This window comes from Phasianus colchicus, chromosome Z (assembly GCF_987193195.1).
Source record: "Phasianus colchicus chromosome Z, bPhaCol1.hap1.1, whole genome shotgun sequence".
Lineage (NCBI taxonomy): Eukaryota > Metazoa > Chordata > Aves > Galliformes > Phasianidae > Phasianus > Phasianus colchicus.
The window spans coordinates 23,085,913-23,093,629 of NC_143476.1; the positions used below are offsets into that span (position 1 = coordinate 23,085,913).

At 43.0% G+C, this 7,717-nt stretch overlaps 1 pseudogene; it reads right to left on the bottom strand.

The window, feature by feature from the left end:
• Positions 1–5,854: 5,854 nt before the first annotated feature.
• Positions 5,855–7,149, bottom strand: LOC149912730 (uncharacterized; annotated as a pseudogene).
• Between the last annotated feature and the right edge of the window lie 568 nt (positions 7,150–7,717).

Sequence of the window (7,717 nt, forward strand, 5' to 3'; positions counted from 1 at the left end):
CCTTTAGGTACTGAAAGGCTGCAATGAGGTCACCCTACAGCCTTCTTTTCTTCAGACTGAACAAGCCCAGCCCCCTCAGCCTGTCTTTGTAGGGGAGGTGCTCCAGTCTCCTGATCATCTTTGTGATGACCTTCTCCAACAGCTCCCTGCTTTTCTTGTACTGGGAGCTCCAGACCTGGATGCAGTACTCCAGATGATGGCCACCCCTCTTGTGATGCATCCCAGATACCATTGGCTTTCCGAGCTGCAAGGGCACACTCATGGCTCATGTTAAGCTTTTCACCTGTCAAGACCCCCAGGTCCTTCTCTGCAGGGCTGCTCTCAAGGACCGCTCCTTCCAGTCTGTATGGATGCCTGGGATTCCTCCGGCCCAAGTGCTAAACTCTGCACTTTGCCATGCTGAACCTCATTAGGTTTACCTGGGCCTACCTTTCAATTCTGTTGAGGTCCCTCTGAATGGCATCCCTTCCTTCCACCATGTCAACCACACCACTCAGCTTGGTGTCATCAGCAAACTTGCTGAGGGTGCACTCGATTCCATCATCGATGTCATTGATAAAGATGTTAAAGAGCACCGGTCCCATGACAGTCCCTTGGGGGACGCCGCTCGTTACCGGCCTCTACCTGGACACGGAGCCATTGATGACCACTCTCTGTCTGCGGCCTTTTAGCCAATTTCTTATCCATTGAGTGGTCCACCCATCAAATCTACATCCCTCCAATTTGGAGGTAAGGATGTGGTGGGAGACCATGTCAAAAGCCTTGCTCAAGTCCAGTTGCCTTTCCCTTTGTCCACCAATGCCGTCACTCCATCATAGAAGGCTACCAGATTGGTTAGGAATGACCTTCCCCTGGTGAAGCTGTGCTGGCTGTCTCAGATCACACGCTCATTCCTCATGTGATCAAGCATGTCATCCAGGATGATCTGTTTCATGATCTTCCCAGGTACAGAGGTGAGACTCACCGGCCTGTAGTTCCCAGGGTCCTCCTTCCTCCCTTTCTTGTAAATGGGAGTGACGTGACCCTTCCTCCAGTCATCTGGGACCACACCAGACAGCCACGACTTCTCAAATATGATGGAGAGAGGTTCAGTAACCACCTCAGCCAGCTCCTTCAGAACCCTGGGATGCACGCCATCTGGCCCCATAGACTTGTACGTATTCAGCCTTATGAGGCAGTCTCAGACTTGCTCTGCCTTTACATTGGAGGGGCATTTAGTGCCCCGGTCCCCACCTAGAGGTTTAGGGATGCAGGGCTCAGGGATGTGAGAAATATTAGAATCCTGGCCGCGATGAAGACCGAGGCAAAGAACTCATTCAGTACCTCAGCCTTCTCTTCGTCTGTTGAAGCCAGTTCTCCTTTTACATTTACCAAAGGAGGTATACTTGCTTTGGCCTGTCTCTTCTGGCCAATGTACCTATAGAATGTCTTCCTATTGTTTTTTACATCCCTTGCCCAAGTTGAATTCTGCCTGCACCTTGACTTCCCTGATTCCACAAGAAAGATTCCACAAGAAAGGTTTCTCTACTCACCTTCACGGTGGTAGAGAAATGTATGATGCCAGCAGCTCACTCACTGCCTGAAAGTCCAGCATCTGTCCAGGGCTAAGAATATCCAGCTTTGGTGGGGAGTAGTTGAGTAAACAGACGCACAGACATACAAAAAAGCTGTAATAGTTACTTTCCATAAGGATTTAAGACTTCAGTATAGAGCTTGCAACAATTTATTCAGGAGATTTACAGATATCTTAAACACACAGCAGGCTGAGGCACATTTTTTTTTTCTCTCAGAGTGAATAAATACTTCCCTGCTAACTAATTGCAGAAGAAATAGGAACAGTATTAGTGTTTAAGGAGAGAGAAGACAGTCTAAAGGCAGCAAGAAGGCAGGTATTGTTGAGATGTGGTGTCCTGGGTGCTTTGGGCACCATTTCCAGCTATACACAAGTTCTTTGTGACTGTGGGCATGCATGGTCGGAGATGGGCATGCATGACGCATCTCAGCCTGCACATGTGTTGATGTGCACATTCTGTGTTCAGTGCTTCCCAAACAATTACAGTAGTCCAGACTCAGCTCTCCTCTTCCAAAGCAAACCTGGAGTTAGTTTATTACAACTAGTAATAGTTGTAACCTATATTCTTGACAGTAGTAATTGAAACAAGCATACTATGGCTATTCTCATGACAGAAGACCTAGTTTGAACCTTCTGTTCCCACACTGAAAAATGCTCACCAGGAATATTTTTTTAGAATTTATCAGTTTGATCTCTTTCTGATATACTCATTCCAATACAGTTTTGTTTCCAATGAACAATTCCTAACTAATTAGAAATAAAAGGCAAAATCTTGAATGTGAGCTCAAGCTCATGTTTTATGCATGAAGCATTCTATCAATCACTCACTTTCACCAACCAGAAGGGAGAGAGTTAATTGCCTTTGCCCTAATGGGATGTGCTCATGATGGTGTGCAGGACCACTGATACCTCTGTAAATATAGAGGAATGTCTTAGCAAGCCCAGCTCCAATTTTCGGTCTGGAACTGGGAAACTTCAAAGCCCTGTCTAAGCAAGCTTTAATGGGAGGCCATGAGTGGCACATAGCATGGAATTGTTCCTTTTCCCAGCAGTGACAGTCACCAGGCCCCAACAACATGGTCAAGACTTGCCAAAACAACAGTAGGCAGCAGTGGCAGTGTGCTTGTTGCATTTCCTTTGTTAAACTCTCAGAGAAAATTTATCCAGCAATAGCATTTTCTTTTGACTCTGGATTACAGTTGATTTTAAAGAGCTATCTAATTTCATTTTAAAGCCTTTGACTGCTGGTGAGTCCCAAACCTGCTCTGCTGCGCTGCTCAATTACTCTCACAGCTGGGTGTCTGCCGAGACTAGCATCTGCCCCTGAGAGCTGAAGGAAGATTCCTGGCTGGAGGTAGACTGCTAGTGGAAAATCTCATTTCCAGGGGAGGAGTCTATGACTTACTTTGGAAAAATAATTTGGCTTCAGCTGCATCATGTTTGCCAATGTCTTTGAATCAATTACCAGGTTCCCCTGCTTTGTTTCTGATGACAGAAGAGCTGTTTGCATTTACAACCTGCATTTTGTTTTACTGAATATTTGCAAGATGTCTCAATTTTTTTCAAGTCACTTCAACTTATCCTGTGGTTAACTGTCTAATTTCACTGTTTGCATGATGACATCTGAATATTTGTCAGAGCTGAGACTGCAGTTTATATGCAAAGTTCATTTCCCAGGTCATACTGCACTGTTTTTCCACTATCATCTTTCCAGTCCACAAACTGTTCTTTTCAGTCTTTTTCCACCTTGGCTTGGATTTAACTCTAGTTAAATCGTAGTGCCATTTCCATCTGTCTGTGAAAGCTCCTGCAAACATTCATACCTCTTCTTATAGGTCCTTCCTTCAACTAGTGAGGCAGACTCCGTCATGTAGGTTCCACCCTTCCTCCCAGTGAAAGCCCACTAACCAGCCCAGGGCTAAAACTGTCATGTAGTTGGCCACTGGTCTACCCAATCCCAACCCATTGCTAAAGGGTATTATGACATCCAACAGCCCCCAGTCCTGCTTGTTTTTAGGACACATCCTGTACTGTATTCCTTAAATAAGTCAGCAAGCAGAATTACTCTTACTGCTGAGCTCTGATGGGAAAGGATGAGAGGTAACTGGGCAGGGTTGGCTGATGCTAGTAAGAACACCTGGATAAAAGTCAAGATGCTGCCATCATCTCCTGCCTTCTATGTATGCATATCCTCTCTGCAATGGCAAGAAGCACCATTTTTCCCAGAACTGTGCATCTCAAAAGGCAGACATAAACCCCTTCTCCAATATGGGAGGCCTGCAGTGGCCTGTGATTTCCATGTTAGCATTACAGTTACTTTGTGTCACAGCAACAAATCTTTCTGTACATATACTAATAAGGCTGCCTTTCAGGGTGCTCTGTTCTTTTCTGTCTGGAGACTTGCATTGCAATATATACCCAAACATTTCCGGATCAGTGAACAACTTTGTTATAACTGATGAAGTTAACAATTGGTCATTTTCTTCATGCTTGTTTCAATGGGTATTCTGATTTTTTTGCTCTTCAGCTTAGCTCTTGTTTTGTTCAGGGTATATCCCTGTTCATCCTGAGGACCGGTTCTTTCCTCATGCCATCCATACCTTCCAACAGGACACTTTGTGCTTTTTGCTTTCTTTTCTGTGTCTTTCATTTTTTACTCTTTTTGCCTGGATCTTCATGAGAATCTTCTCACATATTGTTTGTTTTTACTTTCATACCATACCTCTCTGACTGCAAAGTACTCTCAGGCTAGCATCCAATACTGTTTCTGAAACATTAATCAAATTCCTGGTCAGCTCCCTTAGAACCAGATGAATCAATGCTTTCTCTGTAATTCCAGCAGCAACGAGTGCCTAAGCTTTTCATGATGAGCAAGGGATATTAGAAAGTTCAGAATAGCCAGCTGCCCCTGTAGAACAGCCATAGTGTTATGCGGAGTTACTGTTATGTGAGAAACACACTTAAGATCAAAAATTTCTGATCAGGCAAAGATCTGTGAAGAGCAGTTTATTCATTATTGCAATAATGGGCATGTAACCCACTACTGATAAGGGAGAAATTGAATAACCAGTCAGTGAAATCCACTCCGCTATATACCCTTGGTCTGATGCAGGTAAAGCCACTCACTAGTTGAGCTCACAATCTTCTGATGCTGTTCCTACATTATGCTTCCATAAAATGTCTGTTGCCAACCCATTGTCTTTGGGCATGTTCTGTACTTTTTACGACGATAAGAGGACAATATTTTCAACAATCTGCACACTAGTTCAGTCCTGTACCTCCCCTACTGTATACAATTACCTTACCTAGTGCCTGTGCCAATTTTACCTGGGTCGGAACGCCCCAGTCTCAACTTTACTCTGTTCAGCGACTTTCTTTGTGAAAGGCAGCTTATCCTATGCTACATACAGAAATACTGGAAATTTCCACTGCAAAAACATATAACCTACCTCTCACAATTCCCACTCTTTTTCTTTTACCCTTTTTTGTTTTTTTGCACTTAGAAATATTTCTAATATAAGAAAACTACCTTACTAACCCAACCTGATGATTGATAATAACAATTTATCAAAACTAATCATCTTGCTATTCTCCATACTCTAATATATATATTGATTATTAAGAAAAACAATTTCTTCACTCTTGTATGGTTCATCCCAGTATGAACAGCTAGTAAATCTTAAATCAGAGCACAATCAGCATTACAGGTTCTAAGCTACTAAGGGATGTGGGGAAGATGGGGATGTTAGTGATAGTAACGAAATAAATTCTAGCAAACATTTTACAGAGCAGGGATAGCCACCATCAGGGAATCTGGCGATGTTTCACTGGTCCATGGGGAGACAGCAGGTTGGTCAGTGACGTCTTGTTAACTTACATGGCTCTGCATTTTGGCAGATGGGGTTCCCTGTTCTTCTTCAGAACTATTTGGGCCTGACTACCCCAATTATCAGGGGGCATCAGGTCCTGTCCATCACAGTGATGTAGCTGTCAGGGTACCCATATTTTTGTTCATCAGGAGCAACAGCACATCTGTCCTCTTACCACTGTGCTGATGGTAGTCAGCCATTAACTTCAAAAACTTGTTGGGCAGGTCATGACTTGGATGGGTGCTGCTGAACAGGCTTTGAGCCAAGCATTCTCCAGTTTCTCATGTCTCAGATGGCTGCCTCTGAACAAGCTTTGAGCCAAGCATTGTTCCCGCTTCTCAAACCATCCAGTGGTGCAAAGCTTGCTATCACTGTCCCATGGTGGTTTCAAGTAGAAAAGCACTAAGGGGAATGAGGGGAGAAGGGAAAAATACATGTTAAAATCACACAAAAGCAAAGGAGCAAAGTGTGAATGCTGCCAATGCGCATAACAGAACTCACCTTACCCATGGATCATCAGGAGCCTAGAAAAAGTTAGGAAAAGTAATCTAATACCTAGACCAACTTTCAGACTCCTTGGTAATTTCAAGCTGGGCCAGTCGTCTCAGCATGTGCCAGACTTTCACATATAATATGATTACAAGCAATAACACATCAGCGGTAGGATTAATAAGATCACAACAGAGTAAAGCACAGAATTATAAACTCCTCTCGCTGTTGGTGACCACCTAAGGACCGTTTCCCACCAATGGTGTTCTCCACCCTTCTTCACCCTTTCCAGGACATGGTGTATCTCTTCAGTATCATGGTGAACAGTAATTAAAGTTTTCTGTCCATTATCCCAAATGTGTTCTACCAGTTGGTACAGATCGTCATGTTGCAATAATTTCTGTACCAAAGCAAGACTCATTCCAATTGGGACAGGCTGCAAATCTTGGATTGATGTATAATTGAACTGATATGATGTAACTGGCACTGAATAATTAAAATCCCATCCCATAACATTAGTGAAGTTACAAACACAGACATTTGAACGATTGCTTGCATCTACAGTAATATTACCTATGAGTATAAAATTATAAGAGGTTCTCATGCACACACATCCTTTTCCAATATAGATGAGCACTATTTCAGGAGTCACATTGGGATACCTCTAAAAATGGCAAATATTTTGCTCAGCGTCAAGACAAATGTCTTGAGTCTTGATGGTATTATTCTCACAAATAAATCCTTGTTGTTCCCATGCAGCACATGAACTAACATCAACAGTTTGCCATTTGTTTCCATTTTGTTGGACCTGTACTCTGTGTTCTAATGGATAGGGCAGAACCCTATTGTGATTCAGTCCCAGTGCAATGATTGAGTACATGGTATGTAGCGAAGCATTGTGTGTTGTTAGGACAAAAGCTGTGGCAAAGTTATTAACAGAATCATAAGTAAAATTAACTAGATGCCACTAAGATTGAAATTCTCTTTCAAATTTGTTTGCATTGTCCCAAATCACCCTTCAAATTTCAGCAGGTAAAGCTTTTCCTTTACCTTTTACAGCTAAGCTAGGAAGACATTATTTTGAGTTATGGCAAGTGCATCTACAATTAACTGGTGGTCTTTTATACTAATTCTTTCCCATTGAGATAATACATTAGAAAAGAACTGCTCATTGGTTCCCAGTGCTGATAGGGAAGACTGCAGGGATGTTGCAATGCACACAGATCACTTGTTGCATCTGGCACCCTGCTTTTATTTTTTGTTCTGTATCTCCCTAGAGTTGCATGAGACAGCCAGCACTATCCTGGCCCCATTCATTTCCTGAATATATTTCATCACTGTGCTTAACCACGGTTGATAGGGTTAAGCCTCTGTTACAATTAGAATTCAGTCCCATCCACCCAGTATGCCCAGTATGAGCATGGGACTGTGACCAGCCAGTGAATGTGATAGGGTCAGCATAAGCAATTACAAAAATTAATCTGAAGAAGATGCCTGTCTGAAACAGTGACATTAATGATATCCCAGGGATCCCAGAGAAAGGAGCAGGGTGAGAAGGGAACATGTGAGGTACAGCAATAGGATCAGCATTCGTTAGCATCTGGAAAACAGAAGAGAGAGAACTTCCCAGTTCCAGAGGAACCAAGGTTAGAGAAAGCATAAGTGGAAAAGAAAACAACAAAAACTTTCCTGGTCCCAAATGAACCAAAAGTTGGAAGGTGGGTGAAATCCAGATGGTTAATTTGGTACATTTTCCCCTGATCGTCTTGAGCCTTACAGATGTTTT